Genomic DNA, 21,928 nt, shown 5'->3' with positions numbered 1-21,928 from the left:
GCTTCCTGTAGTATTGGCTACTCCTCTGATTTCAAGCAGGTCCTTTCAACTTAAGGTCCTCTTCTCATTATGTATTTCATGGGAAAATATGATATTGAGTATCTTAGAATGAATTATATACCAACTGAGGATCTGTAATAGAACATCCCAATAAACCAAATAATGTATCAAAATAGCAATAAAAATATTTTGGCTTATCAAAAAAGGAAAAATGTTAAGAGGGACATCAACTTGCTGCAAAAAAAAAAAAGAAAGAAAATTAAGGATCTCATTCTTAAAGGACATAATAGTAGCAGAAACCAAGTCAGTCCTAAGATTTGGAAATGTAACTCTGCAAGGCAATATGATTAGAATGTACAAAGACAGGTTCACATTTTTTTCTCTATAACACTAATAATTTTTTCTTCTTGTTATTGAAACCACAAAGTAATTGATTACCCTAATGAACATACAGATTTTCTTCAACATGAATGTTGCTTCTGAAAAGCAAAACTAATATTCCGAGAGAAAGCTATGACAAAGCCCTCCTTCAAGCAAGTTTCCAGCAGCCAGTGGGACATGTGAGCAACTAGGCAGTTTGCAAACATGTGGTTAAAACGTCCACAATTGTGCCAATTCTGACAATATTTAAAAAGGTTTCCTAGACACCTAACTTGCACGTAAATCCATACATGATTTCAGTGTGGATTAGGGCCAAATGTCCCAATAATAGAGATTCAGAATTTCAAGTTTTTAAAAATGACACTCCTTCCAGCCCAAGAATCAACCTCTATGTAGCACTATATGCTTTTTTTCTTTCTCCCTGCAAATTAGAAAATTCAATTTTCTTCATTTCCAGCCAGGGGCCACTCAAACAAATCTAATGGGTGTAGACAGCATTTCCTGCCTACTGCAAGGAAATAATGGGATTGTCATTATTAACATGGCCCAAGGCATGCACTGAGGTGGGGCACTGAAGAAACTGACCTTTAATTTTCATCAGTTACACTGCACTGACTGCCTCGTTTAAAAAAAAAAAAAGGTAGATGTTATTTTTCTCCAGCACTAAAGTCTAACACTAGCTCATTCACTCTCATAGAGCAAGACAGACTGATCCCTATTATCCTTTCCATTCAACTGTGTTTATGTCTAGAAAAAAACCTGCCAGTAAAAGTTTTGTTCTTTCCCCCAACCCCTTTTACTTTTTTGGAGCTAGGCTTCCAATTTACAAGAAGTTGGTGAGGTTTAGGTACCTCTAAAGCAGAGAAGCTATTCTATTGATTGACATCTCTGCCAAACGTTCTATGTCATTTCAAAGAAAGGTGCATCCAAACAACAATGAGCGGCAAAGGTGGCTAGGATCTCTAGAAATACTTCACGTACTTAACCTGCAACGCACTGTTCCCCCACAGTGGTGTCTTTACACCATGACAGAGATGAAGGATGCTGTCTGCAGTGGTGACCCAGAGATGAAAGGCAGAGCTTGGGAGCCCAACAGCTGCATCCACTAATGTCAAGACCTGATCGCTCTTAAAAAACAGAACAACATCCACAAAAAGAGAGAAGGAATGGGAGGGAGTGACTCCCCTTTATTACAACGTTCCTTTGATCTTAGACTTAAGAAAGGAAGCAGAACTGTCATATATCTATTAAAAAGGGACAACCTCTCTTTAAAGGGGCAGAAAGGAAGACAAATATTGGTAGAAGTAGCACTTGCAATAACTAAGTACTGCTTGGCATTCAGATGTGCTTTCCCCCACAGGTGCTTTTGATATATATTATTTCATTTTAGGCCCACACTACCTCACTAAGATAAACGGCTCGAGTATGACATTAAGGATGAGCTGGAAAGCTGTCACATGAACAGAGACACTCAAGGAGCCAAAGGCAAGGTCAAGACAAAACTGATGGCTAATATTCACATATGTTTTAAAGTAACTGGGAATGTTTTTAAATAATTATCCCATTAAGAAATACATCCAACAATTAAATCTGTCTGTAGTCACAGAGTAAAGCAATAAAATAATAAAACAGCAGCAGCTACCACTTACTAATCACTAGTTCAAAACACTATGTTGAGCCAAACAGTCATAACAAGACAGAGAGATTGAGCATAAAACACTGAGGGTCCTAAGAAGACACTGAGAGACTGGGCAATTTAACCAGTTAGAGATGTGCACAGTACAGTCCCAAACTCAGATGCTTCCAGAGCACCAAAATATTAACTCCAAAAATATTAACTCCAAGTTAAGTGAGTAGTTTCCCATGTCCCCTCCAAATATGAAAACTGTATGTTGTAACCGGCTATTATCTATAGACAAGGGCTCAAGAATACCCAAGAAGCATGGTCTCCTTAAAAATGTTTCCTTTTCATCTAACACATCTTGCCATTAAACTTTCTAGAAAATCATTCTATGCTTTCTCATGAAAAAATGTTATGAAAGATTATTTCTTGGCTAAAACTGAAACTTACTGAAGATATACAAATACACCAATCTGTGTTAAAAATACATTAAAAAAAAAAAAAAAAAAGTCCTTCATTAGTCTGCCAAGCAGGACGTCTGACATCAGGCTAGAATCGTCCCTCTATTGGACTCACCGATGACTCAGTGGAAACTAGAATTTGGAAAACCTGCCATCCCACATGAAACATACTAGGAAAAGGCCAGGCGCAGTGGCTCACGTCTGTAATCCCAGCACTTTGGGAGGCCGAGGCGGGCGGATCACGAGGTCAGGAGATTGAGACCATCCTGGCTAACACGGTGAAACCCCGTCTCTACTAAAAAATACAAAAAAATTAGCCGGGCGTGGCGACGGGCGCCTGTAGTCCCAGCTACTCGGGAGGCTGAGGCAGGAGAATGGCGTGAACCCAGGAGGCGGAGCTTGCAGTGAGCCGAGATCGAGCCACTGCACTCCAGCCTGGGTGACAGAACAAGACTCCGTCTCCAAAAAAAAAAAAGAAAGAAAGAAAGAAACATACTAGGAACAAACTCACTCACCTTCATCAGTGCTACATCCTTCCCTAGCCGTCGCCTGTTCTCCCCTACTCACTCCCATTGCCCCTGATCCTCAGGAAAGCAAGGAAGACAAACATGCAACTAGAACGTTAATGGCAAACACGTCAGACCCAAAATCACACTAAATGAAGCTAAAATAATCTATTAGAGACATTTATTTGAATCCTCTGTTCTCTTTCTTGTCAACTAGTATGCCCTCATAGGTTTGAATGAACTCCTGAGAACACTGACCTAATTGAAGAGAACTGCAAAGTGAAACATAAACAGGAAGTGACACTGTTTCCCTATTTAAATTGAATATAATAAGCAAATGGTAAAAGCTAAAAAGCTATGTTTTCAAATTATTGAGATTGTCACGGGTGTCAATAAGATGTAATTAAAGATACAGGACAATAATCACATAGCAAGAAAATAGGTCCAAAATCAAATAAAACTGGAAATAATTATGTTTCTTCATTAGTGAAGAAATTGTATAGTACATTAAGTTATGTATTGCTAAACAAAGCCTGAAATAAAATACAAATCTTAAAAATTGTTATCCATTTCTTCTCCTCCCACCTCGCTTTAAAAGAAAAAAAGGAGCATTTTTTAAAGATGAACTTCCTAAGAGACTCCAAATTACTGACTTTATAGTAATTTCTTTAAAAATGAGTATAAATACAAAGCAAATTTTGGTGATGATGGTGAAGGTGTGTGAGGTTAGAGAAGAGAGTCCAAGCAATTTTAAAGAAATATAAGGAAATAAAACACTTGGATCCTAAAATTACAATCTATTCCTCCTTTGATAGATGCTTAAAACTGTTCTCTTTACATCTTGAGGTATATTTATATTTAAGAAACTATGTACTCTTAAGAATTAGTTCAGTGCTATGGTAATCTGCATCATGAGGACCTACCACAGCAAGTCCTGAAAGCTGGAAGGAGGCAAAGGCTTTCCCAGCCTCCAGCTATAGAGAGGGGTCAGGTGGGCAGCCAGCATTACCAACCACTTCTCTGGAGGTGCTGCACCCCCTACCCCCCTGTTCAGGGGCATTTTAGCACTTAGAAGGTGGTTCTAACAGTCCTCACCATTCTGTGGAAACAATCTCCAGAGAAGCACATAGCTCCTTCTAGACCACGAGGAATATTCCTGTGAAGAAGCCAGAAACGGTTTTTAGGCAACACAGCCTTGGGGGCTGCATCTTCACTTAGTGTCTTTGTCTACACCACTCCACAAACACAAGGAAAGAAAGCAAGTCAGGCCGCTCTTCAGAGCCTTGTCCTTAACTCACCTTCAGTGAACTCACTTTCTAAAGATGGAGTCGAGCCCTACATGATTTCTAACAAAGGACGCATTTAGGGTTGCCAGCTACCCAGGTTTAGCCTGGGCCGTCTGGGAAAGCACAAGGTTCCTCTGAATCCTGAGGTCACCTTTAATTAACTGCAGGAGCTGCTTTCTGAGTTCTCAGAGATAGACACCCTCTAGTCCTTTGCTCATCCCATCCCTGTGGCTGCCTTCAGTACAATCCAAACCACCAAAAAGTATTAACCTTAAAAGGAGAAGAACAGTTAGTATTAGGAATAGGAGGATTTGCTTTTCCAGGTGCAAATTATAGGTATAGCATCTTACTCTTATTAACTTAAATGAAAGGCACTGCGGATGAACAGAACTGTTTTACCAATGAGTAAAAGGACTGCCTTTCATAAGAGTGTTTAAAGTGTCCAAATAAGGTAAAACTTCACTACTGTTTCTTAACCAACTGCCTCGGATTTTTCCCATTCACTCCCTTGCGTTTCTTATACATTACTTTCTATGAAGTATACTTTTATCCTCTGGTTTCTTTCATTCTAAGCTTAAGTTGCTACTACAGAGAACAATCTAGGAAAATCTCCCTCTTGGAAAATGTCCAGAATATTGTTTCAAAAGATTTTTTTTTTTTTTGAGACGGAGTTTTGCCCTGTCACCTAGGCTGGAGTGCAGGGCAATGGCGCAGTCTCGACTCACTACAACCTCCGCCTCCCGGGTTCAAATGATTCTCCTGCCTCAGCCTCCCGAGTAGCTGGGATTACAGACGCCCGCCACCACGCTTGGCTAATTTTTGTATTTTTAGTAGAGATGGGGTTTCACCATGTTGGTCAGGCAGGTCTCAAACTCCTGACCTCGGGTGATCTGCCTGCCTCGGCCTCCCAAAGTGCTGGGATTACGGGCGTGAGCCACTCTGCCCAGCCTAGATTTTAGTTTTCTAGACAATAGGCAGGTTGAGCACATGGAAGGCATTCAGCTAATATTTAGCCTTAGTATTCAGCCACCTGGGAACACAGACACTGTACCAAGTCTAGAGATACAAATAAGATAATTAACTTGAACTATTGAGAAGCAGTGTGATACAGTTGAAAAAAGTTTTAAAATCACTCTAGGTGACCTTAGAAAAGTTTTTAATGTTTTTGAGTATGCCTTCTCATCTTTGATTCACTCAATAAACACTTATGGGGGCACTCAATATGTACCAGCTTCTGCTGTGGACACTAGAAACACCTACAGAAAAACAGAATATCTTCCAGAATTACTTTTTAAGGAAAGTGTGTTTGTATATAGATAAATGGATGTATACACACAGACACACACAGAATATACATATGGATGGAATACATATTTACATGAAAATGCCTGGCAAGTAGTGAATGCTGGAAAATTGTTGGCCACTATTACTGTATTTTACATCTGCCTTGTGGTCAGAGGGTTTGGAAGTACACTGCACAAAAGTGTCCTCATTTCTAAATAAAACTGCCAATAGCTGACTATCATTTTACTCCAAGGAATACGATGATTAAAACCTTCAATTTTGCCCTATCTCCTAACTGGAGTCCTTTAATCTAAGCACTATTCTCACCTCTTTCCAGCCATTAGATTGAAAACCTTACAGGGACAGATTACCAAGAGGGCCAACTCCCCAACTCCGAGTTCCCCAAACTTATCTGATCATATAATTCACCTGAAACACTTGATAAGGATTTCCAGATCCCACCCCAGATCTAAAGAACAAGAGCCTCACAGGCACCGCCCCTCTCCAAACACACCACAGCCCTATAATGTCCCAGGAGATTCCTCTCTTAACAGTCTTTAACTCCCCCTGCAAATAGCTGAGGTCATTCTCCTCAAGTTCTTTCCAAGGCATGCTCTTTGACCCTTTCTCCATGGCTTAGTTTAGCACTAACCAACACTTGGCCAGAATCAACTCTTTCAGCCGGGCCCCCAACAGCTCAGCAAGGCGCATTTGGGGGAAGAGAGGGTTTCTGTCCCTTAATATGTCCTTTCTAGAATTTCACTTATAAAAGGATCATTTAAGGCCAGGCGTGGCTCATACCTGTAATCCCAGCACTTAGGGACGCCAAGGTGGGTGGATCGCTTGAGCCCAGGACTTCCAGACCAGCCTGGGTAACATGGCAAGACCTCATCTCTACCAAAAAAAAAAAAAAAAAAAACACCACAAAAATTATCTGGGCATAGTGGCATTCACGCAGGAGGCTGAAGTGGAAGGATCACTTGAGCCCAGGAGGTGGAGGCTGCAGTAAGCAGAGATCATGCCACTGCACCCCAGCCTGGGCAGCAGAGCCAGACCCTGTCTCAAAAAAAAAAAAAAGAAAAAAGACAAAGATTATTTTTAAAAAGGATCATTTAAAACTACCACAAATCTCTGAAAAGTTACATTATTTTAAAAAATAATTCCCTTAACTTATAATTTGAACTGACTCCAATAAACAAAATGTACATAATTGAGGGCCCATATTTTCATGGAACATAAATACTGCTTTTTGTTCGAATTTTCCAAATCAATTCACAATCTAATAGAAACATGAAAAAAGTCATGTATTCTCTGAAGAACATTCATTTCTTTAAAATAGCAGTGAATAAAAAGCTAGGTTTGCACTACAGGTGACTCATGCCTTTCATCTTCATTTGTTCAATTAAATATTTATTAGTTCTCTACTTTGAGGGAAAAACTGAAGAACACCATGGAAACACAAAAATGCCTAAAATACAGGCCATGTTCCAAAGACAGTAGATTCTTTAGCGGTGATTTATGAGATTTTGATGCACCCCTCACCTGGGCAGTATACACTGAACCCAATTTGTAGTCTTTTATCCCTCACCCTCTTCCCAACCTTTCCCCTTGAGTCCCCAAAGTCCACTGTATCATTCTTATTGAAAGGTGCTAAGTTTAAATGGCACATTCAAACTAGGGATCCAGCCACCCAGCCATCAAATGAACATTTACTGTGTACCCACGATGAAAAGACCCCAAGTTAAATCAGAAATCATCCCTACTCACAAATAAGGGAGACAAGGAGACTATTAGACAACAATGAAAAAGTCAAGTCTTCTGAATAGTACAGATAAAGTGCTAGAAGATATTTAAGAAAATGATAAGTTAGGAGAAACCCCGTCTCTACTAAAAAAAAAAAAAAAATACAAAATTAGCCAGGTATGATGGTGCATGCCTGTAATCCCAGCTACTCGGGAGGCTGAGGCAGAAGAATTGCTTGAAACTGGGAGGCGGAGGTTGCGGTGAGCCGAGATCGCGCTATTGCACTCCAGTCTGGGCAACAAGGGCGAAACGCCAAAAAAAAAAAAAAAAAAGAAAGAAAGAAAGAAAATGATAAGTTATCTAAAATGATGGCTCTGGAACATAACAAGGATATGCAAAGAAAAGGGGAGATCATTTTCTTTTGAATAGGCCAAAATCATTTAAGAGCATTCTAAACGCAATGTAATAATTCTTCATATCACTCCTGGATATGAGACCATGACTCTCAATACCTTTTGATTATCAGTAATGACCCTACCGCCAGAGAAATTAGTAGGCCACAAAAATGACAGCTATGGTATGAAAAGCTCATTGAGTGGAATTTGTATCAAGCCATTTATATATACAGCAATATATATACACACACACTATATAAAGAGTATATATACTATATATACACTATATACACACACACACACACACACACACACACACACACACGAAAATATACCCACAAAGGCCGGGCGTGTTGGCTTATGCCTGTAATCCCAGCACTTTGGGAGGCTGAGGCAAGTGGATCCCCTGAGGTTGGGAGTTCGAGACCAGCCTGGCCAACATGGTGAAACCCCATCTCTACCAAAAACACAAAAATTAGCCAGGCATGGTGGCGCGTGCCTGTAATCCCAGCTGCTCCGGAGGCTGAGGCAGGAGAATCACATGAACCCGGGAGACGGAGGTTGCAGTGAGCCAAGATCGTGCCACTGCACTCCAGCCTGGGTGACAGAGTGAGACACCATCTTAAAAAAAAAAAAAAAAGAAAATATACCCACAGAGAGTACACATACACATTACTATCACACCCTTGCAATTTGACACTGTTTTCCAGGAGTTCTGGAATGAATGGTAAACATTTTGTGGTAGCAAATGGTATGTAATTTTCCTTAAGAACTTAACTTGCATTTGAATTTAAATCTTTCCATTAGAATTTGTATCTGACATTTTGAGTACACACACTTTTCATCTGACGTTTAGGCTTTGGTATCCCATCACTTAATGAAAATCTTGCCCATCTTTTGGTAAATGATCCAACTACACTCAACATCAAATACCTCACAAGAAAAAACAGAGGGAGCAGAACCTACTATGCAATCATTAGATGCCAGAAACAAGTTCAGATGAATAAAACAGAATTTATGTGTTTTCTTTCACTCTATCCCTTTTGTAACTTGGCTTTACAGTCTAAGGAACTAAAGAATTCTAACACCTAATGCATTTCCAACATGAGTAAAGAGATGACTTACACCATTTCTCTTAAACAGAAATCAAAGTTTTTCCACAGTACTAATGATGTCAAGAATGAATAAAATGTTTAAAGGTTAGGCCAGGCACGGTGGCTCATGCCTATAATCCCAGGACTTTGGGAGGTAGAGGCGAGCAGATCACCTGAGGTCGGGAGTTCAAAACCAGCCTGACCAACATGGAGAAAACCCCATCTCTGCTAAATATACAAAATTAGCCAGGGGTGGTGGTGCATGCATGTAATCTCAGCTACTCGGGAGACTGAGGAAGGAGAATCGCTTGAACCCAGGAGGCAGAGGTCAGGGTGAGCCAAGATCGCACCATTGCACTCTACCCTGGACAACAAGAGCGAAATTCTGTCTCAAAAAAAAAAAAAAAAATGTTTAAAGGTTAGAAAATGTGACAGGTCCGATTGTACACCTACTCCTGGATTTCTGACTCGCTGTGCTATTCAGGATAGATTATCTTCATGTGCTTACATGGTCTGCGAATATTAATAAACTCCCTGATTCATCTCAATATTAAAATGCCCTTTTTTCCCCTCCAGAGATCTACTTTTAAACATTTTCCTCTTAAATTTAAGTCAGTTAATAAAATAAGGAAACTCTCTGATCTCCAAAAAATGGCCTAGGGAAATCTCCATTTACACTGCAACAGACAGATGAAGAAAAAATAACTATCTATATACCTGCCTGAAGCAGACCAAGGGGGAGTAAAGAGGCATATGGAGACTGTGTAGGATACATCTTCAATATTTACTTTTGCATTTTTTAATTGTCATAAAATATACATAACAAAAAATTTCCCATTTTCTGCATTCAACTTAGTGGCATTACATACATTCATAATGTTGTACAACCATCGCCACTGTTCATTTCCAGAACCTTTTTATCATCCCAAACAGAAATTCTAAACCCATGAAACACTATCTCTCCATTTTCCCTTCCCCCAAGCCCTGGTAATCTCTATTCTACTTTTTGTTTCTATGAATTTACCTATCCTAGTCATCTCATGCAAGTGGATATATACAATATTTATCTTTTTGTGTCCGGCTTATTTCACTTAGCATAATGTTTTCAAGATTCATTCATGTTATGGCATGTATTAGAATTGCCTTCTTTTTTATGGCTGAATAATATTCCACTGTACCAAAATATTCCAACATATAATACCATATTTTGTTTATCCATTCATCTGTTGATGGACATGGGTTGTTTCTACCTTTTAGGTAGAAACACTGCTGCTATAAACACTGGCTTTTAAGTACCTGAGTCCCTGCTTTCTTTTGCGTATAAGAATAGGAATGGAATTGCTGAATCATATAGTAATTCTATGTGTAAATATTTATGAACTACAAAACTGTTTTCCACAGTAGCTTTATCATTTAACATTCCCAACAGCAATACACAAGGATTCCAGCTCAGTATATTTAAGTATTCTCTAATTCACTACTTCAGGATAATGTTTACCTCTATTTCTTAATCAGAATTATTTTTCTTGAGATTAAAAAAACCATGATCGAAAAATCAGAAACAGCATCTAAAGACTTTTATTATTTTCTTTCCCATTGAATGACTTAAACAATAAAAGATATAGAAGGTATAGAATGGGTTTTTTAAAACCTTTAAAATATTAAGAGAAAATGAAGCATAGTATCCTAGAAATACATTAAATATCCTATATGTACAACTTGTACTGTTAAAAACTGGTCAAATCTGACCCCTAAGTAGTCACATACTAGAAAACCTCGCATCTGAGTAATTGAGTATAAAACGTAAAATATCCAGAAATCTTTTAAAAGAAACTTATTCTTATTACTGGCAAGTTCATACAGTACCTGGAACTAAGCTGCCCAGGAGGATCTTGCTTTAGTAAAAGTAGAGGAGAAGGACGTGTAATTAGCTTATCTAAATACTAAACTCAGGACTCTCCACAATCCTGCCCAAACACAAAGGCAGAAGAAATGAAGCTAAAAGCAGTAATGATGTTCTTAAACCTTTAACACCTGCTCTCACCAATCTGCCATCGAATGCTTACACGTGACAAAAGAAGTTAACAAGTAGCAAAACAAACGTCGATAGAAAAACTCCAAAACCAATAAATAGGCATAGTTGGAGTCTATTGGTAGAGTGGAGTGGGGTGGGGGAGGCAGATATTGTGCTTATTGTTGTGATATATTTTGCAAGCAAATAATATAGTTCTACCCATTGCTGGTAAACTGTTCGTAGTTCACATGATAGCATTGAGTCAATCAACATTTATTTCATGGCAATCCACAGAGAGCACTGACTTTCCAGGGGCTCCTGTATCTCTATGAAAAGACCACCAGCAGACCAGCATCAGTGAATGCATTCTGCATTTTTACACTGCTTTTAAGTAAATTGATTTTCCCAAGGTGCTTAAAAGTGGTTTGTTCTTTTAATTAGGTAAATATTCCTCTTAAGATCTATTTAAACTTGATATTTACAGTAAAACATTTTCATATAGAATAGGCAGCCAAACTTTACCCTAGCCTTGCCTGGATAATTGCAAATCCCTAATTAGCTACATCTAGAACAATGGAGTTATTTTTAATAGAGACCCCTCTTTCATAGGCTATGGGGAATCTTAAATCCCTTAAAAATAAATTAAACCATTATATTTCCTGGGATCTTAGAATCTTCAATTATTTCTAAAACATCCTACCTTTGTTCATGTATAAAGATCACTTTCTACACAATTATTTCAACCGAAAGCTTTTCATAATTGTGAGTTAGGATCATGTCAATTTAAGTAAGGTTTTATGACTAGTTGGCCTTTATGAAAATCTTTACTACTCTTTCCAGGGTCAAAACAAAGATGTATCCTTACATTCTAATATAATTCAGAAGCCTTAAAGTCTAACACAGCCTGAAGGTGCTCCAATTTTACTATTTCTCAAATTTCAGAAGGTAGCAAAGAATTGAACTTACCACCATCCAGCCTTAGGAGTTTGGTGGTAGATACCGTTCTCTATACAAGATTCCAAAAACATCAGAACAGAGTAGAATATTCCATTAACAAAGAACCTGGTCTAGATCTCAATAAATGCATTCTGAGTCAATAAACAAGTAACTGAAATGAAATTACATTTTAAGCTCAAATAGAATCATTTAACACAAGACACACTTTGATACTTACTAGAACCTCAAATAACACTAACTGTGACTCAACACCATCTCAGAAAAATCCCCCACCACCCTGCAAAATGGTTATTTGAAACGGATGAGGTATTTTAACGATATTATAAAAACAAAACAGGGCCGGGCAAGGTGGATCATACCTATAATCCCAACACTTTGGGAGGCTGAAGCAGGGGGATTGCTTCAAGCCAGAAGTTAGAGACCAGCCTGAGCCACAAAGGGAGACCCTGTCTCTATAAAAATAAAAAAAAAAACCATTAGCCAGGCATGGTGGCGTGAACCTATAGTCCTAGCTATAGCCCTACTCGGGAGGCTGAGGTGGAAAGATCACTTGAGCCCAGGAGTTTGAAGCCATAGTGAGCTATGATAGAGCCATTGCACTCCAGCAACAGTGAAACACTGTGTCTTAAAAAAGAAAAAGAAAAAAAATTAGGAGCCAATGTCTAAACTGACACTGAGTAGTGCCAAGGGCATCAGAAATTCTGATCCAACACTTACAGAATGCTAAACTTGCATATCTTAACTGGGGAGAAACAAAGAAAAATTCAACAATCGATCCATTTTCAAACTGACAAACATCCTCATCTGTATGTAGATGGCTGATCACGACTATCTATTGATCTTATGTGATTTATACTTGGTGGTTTTGAAAACATTTCTGTCCCCTGATCTTCAATTGGCACCCCACATACCTTCTGTTTCCAAGAACTGATCCTTGGCATTAAACCTGCACCACAAACAAACTCCCCTCCAGGTGAGCTTGTTACTAGGGTCTGGCATCTCACTGGAGGTACCTTGCAAAGTGCTCAACTACCATCAAGTCATCCTTCCAGTTGGGCCTGTGCTTGTCTACCTGCCCCTATCTAGCCACAATAATTCAAGCATTCTCTCCCTCTTTAAAACACGTAATGCCATAACCATACTATATATTTTAAGGCAAAGTGTATATATATATATATAAAGACACTCAGTAAACTAAAGTACAAAGCTTCTCCTCAACCACCTAAGTGAATTCTCAACAGCTTTAAGAGTGAGAATTAATTTACTTGAAAATAATGTCTTACCATATAAAAATCCCACTTAATGGATTAACCTCATTAACATGAAGAAAAGGCAATTGTGATTTCTAAAGTGCAAAGGCAGGTAGGTTGCAAAGATTCCCCTACACTGAAAATATGATTCTTTTCCATTCTCAGCTGTAATTGCTGAAAGCTCAAGTAATAGACTAAGGTAACATACAAGGACTAAAACCTTATTCCTTTATCATTCAGTACTGAAAGTTCCTCTAATAGACTGCACTTTTTCCCCCTACCTCAAAAACAGCCCTGAATCAAGCCTGGCCTGCCCACTTCACCAACACTAGCCCAGCTACAGACCAACTTCCCAAAAACACAGATATGGGACAACTTATGTATAGTACAACTTTGGAGAGGTCACAAATCACCTATTCCATTAGGAGTGGGGTAAAATAAAATACAACATCTAAAGCTTGGACCTTATTTACTGATCACAAAGAGAAAAATAAATCATTTTTCAAACTGTCCAAGCACAATTTGGAGGTCTCTGAAAATGTGCAAAGAAATACTATAGCACCAGCTCAGTTTTAAACTCTGGAACATAATGAACTATGGAGTTTGTATAAGGCTTTGCCAAACACTTTTCAATACACTGACTCATTAATCCCTTGTGACAACCATTTGAAAAGGTACAAGTTAGATCTTTCCTCCTTATATTAAACTGAGGAAACCCAGACTCAGAGAGATTCAAAAGTTTATCAAGGACCCAGCTAGAAAGTAAAGTCACTCCTTGACAGAGGAGATATTCTGATTTCAAACTGATGCTCAGATGTGGCCCTCAATCTATGTCCATCATTTAAACATCTTTATCCCTTAAGATTATAGTACATTTCTCATTTGTATTAAGCACTTGGGGATGTCCTACAAATCAAACCATATGTCATGGGTTAAATCATGTTTCCTATATTTGTCACACTCACTAGGACACTATACTTCTATTTATAACATGGTTCTTATCCTGAAAATAGTACAGTGGTATCTTATCCTTGAAAATAGTACAGTGGTCCCACTGGTCAGGAATGGGTATGAACAGGATGTTTCGGTTATCTGAACAGTCTCAGTAACTGACGCCTTACCTGCAGTTGAATTAACGATTTTCAAAGAGCTGGAAGCAATGTAATTCACATAACACTAAAATAACATAGAACAATTTAAAGATAATTTACAGACATAGGCCCTTCAGGATACGTCTAGAGTTAAGACTAGGAACTGCAATTATCCCTGGACAGTACTATAACTATGGAAGATACAATAGATTCAGATATATTTATACTGAACCTGGCAGTTGCCCCTTAAAAATCCTAGTAAAAAGAGATTACATTACAATTTGCCTTTTCCTGAGGGTAGTACACCAAAAAAAAAATGAGTTGGAATTTTCACTATTCCATACAAAATCAGAAAGTTGTTGAAATTCCTTTTAGCAAATGAAACTCTAAAATTCAATGAATTTAAATTAAATCCACTAATCAGAAAATGATTTGAACATCTGCCATCGGACAGATCTTTCTTACTGTTTTAATCTTACACATATTCTTCCCAATTCATGGATGAATCCAATGTGTAGTAAAAGAGTAATTTTAATTCTTCAAGTTACTTCTGCAGCTACATAAGGAAAAGTGAATAATGGTTTACTGATACTTATGAAGTCATCTGAAAAGAACTGTCCAATGAACGGATGGACATGGGTATGACAGGATCATTTTTTTCAACTTTCTATTAGTGACTTTTCATATTGCTTCCTATTTGTACTCTTTTATTACACTAAAATAGCCAACAAGCTCTGACTGCTTTTTCAGCAATTCCTATGTACAATTCCTATATTAAACCAAAAAAGAAGATATCATTTAAAGTTTTTTCCACCAGTTTTAACTATGACATGTAAGCATTGTTTTTAAAACCAAATAGTTAACAAATAATGTGCATATTTTATCCACTCTACATGTGAAAGCAAAGTTGAGCTATATAGCTAACTCAGTCTTTAAATTCCATTTAAGGGCTGAATGTAACTTCTGATATCGTAGAAGAAAGAAAAATGAACTAAGAGATCTAAAGAGCAGTATGCAGCCTGAACAACATAGTGAGACCTGTCTCTACAAAAAAACAATAATAATAATAAATAGCCTGGCATGGTGGCGTGCACACCTGTAGTCCCAGCTACTGGAGAGGCCAAGGTGAGAGGATCACTTCAGCCTGGGAGGTGGAGGCTACAGTGAGTGAGCCAGTGATCATGCCACTGCACTCCAGCCGGGGTAACAGAGCGAGACTCTGTCTCAAAGTAAAATAAAGAGCAATATGACCAAGCTACATGTGAAAGATTTGGGAGTCAAAAAGTTCTACACTTTGCTCTCCAATATCGTAACCACTAGCCATAAGTGGAAATTTAAGTTTAAAATAATTACAAGTAAATAAAACTTAGGCTGGGTGTGGTGGCTCACGCCTGTAATTCCAGCACTCTGGGAGCCCGAGGCGGGTGGATCACCTGAAGTCAGGAGTTCGTGACCAGCCTGGCTAACATGGTGAAAACCCGTCTCTACTAAAAAATACAAAAAATTAGCTGGGCGTGGTGGCAAGCGCCTGTAATCCCAGCTACTCGGGAAGCTGAGGCAGGAGAATCGCTTGAACCCGGGAGGCGGAGGTTGCAGTTAGCCGAGACCGCACCTCTGCACTCCAGCCTGGGCTACAGAGCGAGAATCCATCTCAACCAGCTAGGCGGAGGTTGCAGTGAGCCGAGATTGCGCCACTGCACTCACTCTAGCCTGGGCGACAGAGCGAGACTCCATTTCAAAAAAAAAAAAAAAAGCTTAAACTGTTGTTCCTCAGTCCACTAGCTACATTTCAAAGACTCAGTTATATGTGCCTTGTGGCTGCTATGCTGGACAGCACAGACAGAACCATTTCCAACACTGAAGAAAATTCCATTGGATGACACCATTGGTAGCTACGTGATCTTATGCAAGTTACTCTATCTCTGTAAATCTCAATGCCCTTGTTTCTAAAGTGTGCATAACACAACCTAAATCGAAAATACCAGAATTTTAATGAGATAATGTATAAAAGCACAGGAATTAGTGGTTAGTACACATCAGATATCCCAGAAAGGAGCTATTAACACAATCCTGTATTAAACTTTCATCTATAATGGTGACCCTCAACAAGTCACTTTCCCTTCCCGGGCCTCATTTTCCAAACTGACAAGTGTGGGAAGTTCTTCTAGTTAGCTCCTAATGAACTTATCAATCAAATGCTACCAGGTTAAATATTGAGCAAAAGGAGCACAAACTCCTACTAAGTGAACTGCTACCTAGCCTCCAAGAGCCTAGAGCTTCCTCACAGATCCCAAGCATTCTTCAAGAAACCCCAGAAGACTGGCTTTCCAATATAACCCATCGTCTGATGTGAGCTATTTATAAAGTCTGTCTTAAAAGATTACCGGAATATCTTTCTGAAATTGTATATACTGTAATTAGAAGCTACAACCTCCTATTTCATGAGGAGATCCTGCAGTTTTAACATCTTTTAAATGAACGCTATCTTTACAAATGAATTTTTTAAATCTTAAAGTCATTTAAACCACAACACTTTAAAAGCACGTGTGAGTTTAAAAACAATTTTGTAATGACTGATTTTTTTTTTAATCAACTAATCAACTATGCCTCATTCTCAGCCAGCCTGTGGGTGCCCCTCTGGTATCTAAACAAAGTGAGAATTGTACCTTCATGGGTGAGGTCCTTTTGCAGGGCCAGAAACATGCCCAGAGACTTTATCCTCGTTAACAGCTGCTCCCAGGGAGCCAGGAAATTTACTGATCCAGTAAATTTCAGAGTCAGCCTCCAATGAGGGGGAACCAAGGGCCCCCACAAAAGGCACAAAACCAGCGCTCCCGGCTGCTATCCACTGTGGGGCGTTGCCCAGGCACCCAGGGTCACAGCTTTAACTTAGGGGTGGAGGAGCAACTCCGGCAGCAGAAATCATTACAGAGCGAAGCAATTTTGCCCAAGGCCTGAGGCCTCAAAAAAAAAGTGTTATTCCAGAGCAGATTCCTTTTCTTCCGGGTCTGTCTGCTCCTTCTGACTCTTTGCCCACAACCACCGTGCCTCCCCATTCCCAATGCCCCACCTCCTGCCACATTTATTAAACAAAAAAAAAAAGAAGAAGAAGAAGGAGGAGGAGGAGGAGGAGTGAAGGAAGGAAGGAAGGCAAGAAGGAAGGAAGGAGAGAGAAGGAGAAAGAAAGAAAGAAAACGATTTTAAAAAAGCATATTCCCTCTCCCTTAGCTTTCCCTAGGAAGGCCTGGAAACTGGAGGAAATTCAAATCAAATTAGTTGCACATTAAAAAATAAACAGACAAGCAATCAGGGGGTGCCCACCCAACAAAAGACCTCACCCGTTCCAAAATATGATTAAGCCTGGGAGGGAAGAGGGGGAGGGGGACTAGAAACCAGCAGGGATGGAGAGAGAAACCTGTGGATTTTTGGCCCCAGCGTTGGCCCATTGCGGCCAAATTCTAAATTTTGTTTAAATAAAATGCTGGGTTGAGGAGAAAAGAAAATAAAAAGTTATAACTTTTAAGGAAGTCTGCAAACGGCACCGTCTGGATAAAATGCCATTGCTTCCCTTCGTCTGGGATGGCAGGGTGGGAGCTGAGATTCCAAAAGCTCCAACTCCAACCGCGCACTCCTGGAAGCCTCCAAGCCAAAGGCGCCGCCGGGCGGCGCAACCCAGTCTCCCGAGACGGCGGGTCCGGGTCCTCCGGTTCCCACGGGACGCCGGGACCCGGACCTCTGGGAAAGTTCGCGGGCACAGCCCGAGGCCCCACTTTCTGCCGAGAGTGACAGGCCCTTCCCACGCCTGCCGGCCCCAGCCCAGCCGCGGGCACCAGACGGTCCGCGCGGCCCCTCCTGGCCGCCTCGGGGCGCAGATTCCGCCCGCCCGCCCCACCCCGGGCCGAGGCGCCCCTCGGGGTGACCGACTGACCGGAGCTCCGCTGGCCCACACACCGGGTCGCCCGCTCCTTCCCGCCGCGCCCCACTCCCCCGCCCGAGCTTCCAGCCGCCGGCTCGCCAAGTCCGGCCGCGGCCGCCGGTTACCGCCCCCAGCCCGGGGGGAGCCCGGGGGGCAGGACGGGGAGGAGGACGTGGCGCGCTCGGAGGTGGCCAGCAGCGGGGCGGGGAGTGTCCCGGAGAGGCCCAGCCGGGGGCGGGGGGGCCAGGCCGGCGCGGGCTCGGGACCCTCCCCGCGAGCATCCCCGGGTTCGAGGCCCCCGACCGCCCCCGCCGGCGCGGAGAGGCGGCCCCAACTTCCAGCCCCACTTCGCACACCCGCCCTCTTCCCTCCACCATATGGAAATCTACAGCCTCAGAAAGTGACACGTCGAAGATTCCTCGGCCTCGCCGCCCGCCCTCCCCCTCCTGGGCAGCGTTCCTGCCGCGGAGATTCCGGGAGGGGGAGCGGATTCCTCGGACAAAATCTGCTGGGAAGCCGGGGGGTGGGGGGAGGCCGCGAGCCACTGCCCAATTTTTTTTTTAAGAGGAATCTACCCGTTTCTTTCACTCCTCCAAACCCTGAGGCAGGCGGCACAGGCGGGGGACCCCAGCCCAGCAAGGCGGGGGCCGCCCCCTCCCGGGTCCCGTGTTCCCGGGGTGCCCAGGCGAGCGCGGGGCGCCCCAGCACTCCGGCGCCAAGTTTTTGCCGGGAAGCCCAGGGCGCTCCCGGGACAGGGACGCACTTTGGCGGACTCGGCGTCAGGCCGGGGCTTTCCAGTGCACCGGGACCCGGGGATCGCGCGCGGGGTCCCGGTCTCCTCCAGTCCCCGGCTCTTGCACGCCTTACCTTCCCTAGGGCTGAAACGCGGGGCTCCGGGCGCGCCACACACCGGGTCGCCCACGCCTTCCCAGCCGGCAGCCTGGAGGATCCCTGCCGCCCCCTTCGCTGCTCCCGCCGCCGCCGCTCTCCTCCTCCAGCCGCCGCCGCCGCCGCTCAAATAACTACCAGGAGGGTTTGATGGGGGATTCCGCCATGTCAATGATGTCGGGACCACATGGGGATTTGGGGCCCGCCCACTACCGTAAACCGCCGAGTATACCTGCCGCCACAATCGCAGACTCGCAGAAGCTGTTGTCCCCCGACCCTGCCTAGCTAAGCAGAAACTCCTTTTGGTTCAGCCAGACTAAAGAAACCTGAGGCTTAGGGAACTAACTACTCCTGAACGGCGAGGTCTGCGCGTTCTGCAGATCGCCAAAGTAATATAAAGGCAATGTTTACTCAGTGATAATTAAGCCTAAGACTGACTTTTTTTTTCATTTACACATTTATTTCCCTTTTTGTTGTTGTTAACCCCCACAGCAACCTTGTGAGCTATATTACTCCCATATTTCCCACAGCATTTTGTTCATACAGCTAACATAGTATGAGCAAATTGTATTATACTTAAGTTAAAATCTCTATTTCCTCTTTCTTCTTTTTGTTTGTTGTTGTTGTTTGTTTTGGGGACTGCAGGCGCGGGGCAGGCATGAGCCACCGCACTCTTTTTTTTTTCCTTTTTTGGAAGAGAGGGGGGTCTCAATAGGTTGCCCAGGCTGGTCTGGAACTCTGGAGCTCAAGTGATCTCCCTCCTTGGCCTCCCAAAGTGTTGAGATTACAGGCGTGAGCCAACTCACCCAGCGTTATTTCACAATGCGTTTCTCAGGGACAAAGACTGTTTCTTACTTTTATCTTTATATCTGTAAAATATAGCACAGTGCAAGGACCACAATAGGACTCATTAAATAACTGTTGAGTTTATATTAAGTCAAATGTAATGTATTTCTGTTGTACAGGCTCTAAGAGGTTAACAGACTGCATCCCATGCCACCCCTCAAATTATTCAGGAGACAAGAGAGCAAAAGTTAGCCTAGAGAGGCCCGTTCCATCCATAGCTGTCCAGGTATTCTGAATAACTACATTCAGCCTCAACTATTAAGCTACAAAGGAGCATTCAGGGAGTCACTAGAGACAATGTATTACTTTTGTTAACCTAAAAAATAATAATAGCAGTACATAATACTCTATTAAAGTCTAAAGAACACTGAGAAATAGCTCCTTCCTTCCCTTGTTCATTTACCATTATTTTTGAGAGATTTTTGCCTTTTTTTTTTTTTTTTTTGGAGGCAATGGTGAGTCCGGAGGAATGGGGACCTCTCTCCTAAATGGCTTATTTACTGTGGAGCTCCTCAAAGGGAAACTTGAAGCCATCTTTCTATAACATAACTCCAATTCTAGGTCATAGTCCTGCATGAGAAGCGGGGGCGGGGCGGGGGGAGGCAGTAGTTCCTTAGTGCCCTTAGTGCCAATAGGGTACAGTCCAATAGATCCCATTTGAGTCCAAATGCCTTCTCTGGCTCCAGACTCTTTGGCTTCCTCAGTTGCCATGCCTTCAGCCCAGCTGATCACTCATGGCTCCAGAAGGTACCTGTGTCCCTTTGTACGTGCCTTCCCTCTGAAACATACTTCTTCTTCCCTATTTAAGATCATTTACTCATCCTTGATCTCCGGCTAAAACCACTCCCTCCTTTCCTCCCTGCAGTCTCATACCTCTTTTCCCCACAATCTTATAATCCTTGTCAGTTCTCACATTGCTCTGAAGTTAGTCTTTTTTTTTTTTTTTCTGAGGCTAGAGTGCAGTAGCATGATCGTAGCTCACTGCATCTTCAAGCTCCTAGGCTCAAGGGATTCTCGCACCTCAGCCTCCCAAGTAGCTGGGACTACTAGTGTGTGCCATCATGCCTGGATAATTTTTTTTTAATCTTTTATTTATTTATTTATTTTTTGTTGCCCAGGCTGGTCTCAGACTCCTGAGCTCAAGCAATCCTCCTGCCCCAGGCTCCCAAAGTGCTGGGATTACAGGCATGAGCCACTGTGCCCAGCCTGAAGTTAGTTATACTTTATCTCTTCCACTTGACTGAGTTTTGTTCATGTTTGTATCCCTAGTATCAACCTAGAATTCTGCTTTGAATATAAGACCCCCTTGTGTTTGGTGAATGAATTAATTGTAAAGTATGTGAAAGAATCTGAATGACTAGGTAAGTGAGCAAACTTCAGAGTGTGAAAGGTCAAATTCAGGTTGAAGGACAAGCTTGGCAAAGGAGGTAACAGTAGGCAAGGGAAGTTTGGAGGACAAAGTTATTTATTCCTGTTTCTTCCACTAGACTGAATTTTTTCTTATTAAGAAGAAAAAGAATCAATTTTCATATAATGCTTTATAATTTCACATGCATGTTCATATATATGATCTCAGTGTTTCGTTCATCTTCTTTGTCCTAACACCTAACACCAGTTTTGTCACAGAAAAGAAACCCATTAAATGTTTGCAAAATGAGAGGAAGTATGGTACACTGGAGAGAGCATGGAATATAATGAGAGAAAAGGAGTGATGTTGGGCATAAAGTTCTCTGAACCTGAATTTTCTTATTTGTTAAATTGTGATCTTTAATAAACCTTCTGGTCAAGGTTGTTGTGAGGATTAAAAAACTCAAGCACCTGGTACTCTATAAATAGATATTGGTTACTCCTTGAACGAATGAACGAAGGAGTAAATGAATTAATAAAGATATATTTCTTAAAAGGATTAATAGGACAGAATTGGAAGCTTCAGAGAAAAAGGTGGAATTTGTGATAGAGGGCTCTCACCTATACTTTGAGGGATTTAGATTTAATACAGTGAGAACACTGTAGGATTATTGAGGCATGAAGTAATTGAAATAGGTTTCAAGGTTATCTTAGCAGCAGTATATAGAACAAGGCTCATGTCAGAGATGCATGCCCTGAACCTACTTTGGAAATGATAAGACTTACACCAGAGTCATGGTTCTGGGACTAGGAAGAAGGACTTCAACCTAAGGCAATGAGTATGACTA

At 41.5% G+C, this 21,928-nt stretch overlaps 1 protein-coding gene across 6 annotated transcripts in view; it reads right to left on the bottom strand.

The window, feature by feature from the left end:
• The window catches only part of FNDC3B (fibronectin type III domain containing 3B), a 361,400-nt gene extending 342,343 nt beyond the window's left edge, over positions 1-19,057 (bottom strand). Inside the window, 1 exon segment of one of the 6 annotated variants that reach the window (NM_001132462.2) lies at positions 18,867-19,057. The gene's annotated coding sequence lies outside the window, so the exon portion shown is untranslated. 6 annotated transcript variants of the gene reach the window in all.
• Between the last annotated feature and the right edge of the window lie 2,871 nt (positions 19,058-21,928).

The sequence above is a fragment of the Pongo abelii genome, chromosome 2 (genome assembly GCF_028885655.2).
Source record: "Pongo abelii isolate AG06213 chromosome 2, NHGRI_mPonAbe1-v2.0_pri, whole genome shotgun sequence".
In the NCBI taxonomy this organism is placed as follows: domain Eukaryota; kingdom Metazoa; phylum Chordata; class Mammalia; order Primates; family Hominidae; genus Pongo; species Pongo abelii.
Note: the sequence above shows the minus strand (reverse complement) of the source record. Positions and strands in the feature narration are given on the sequence as shown.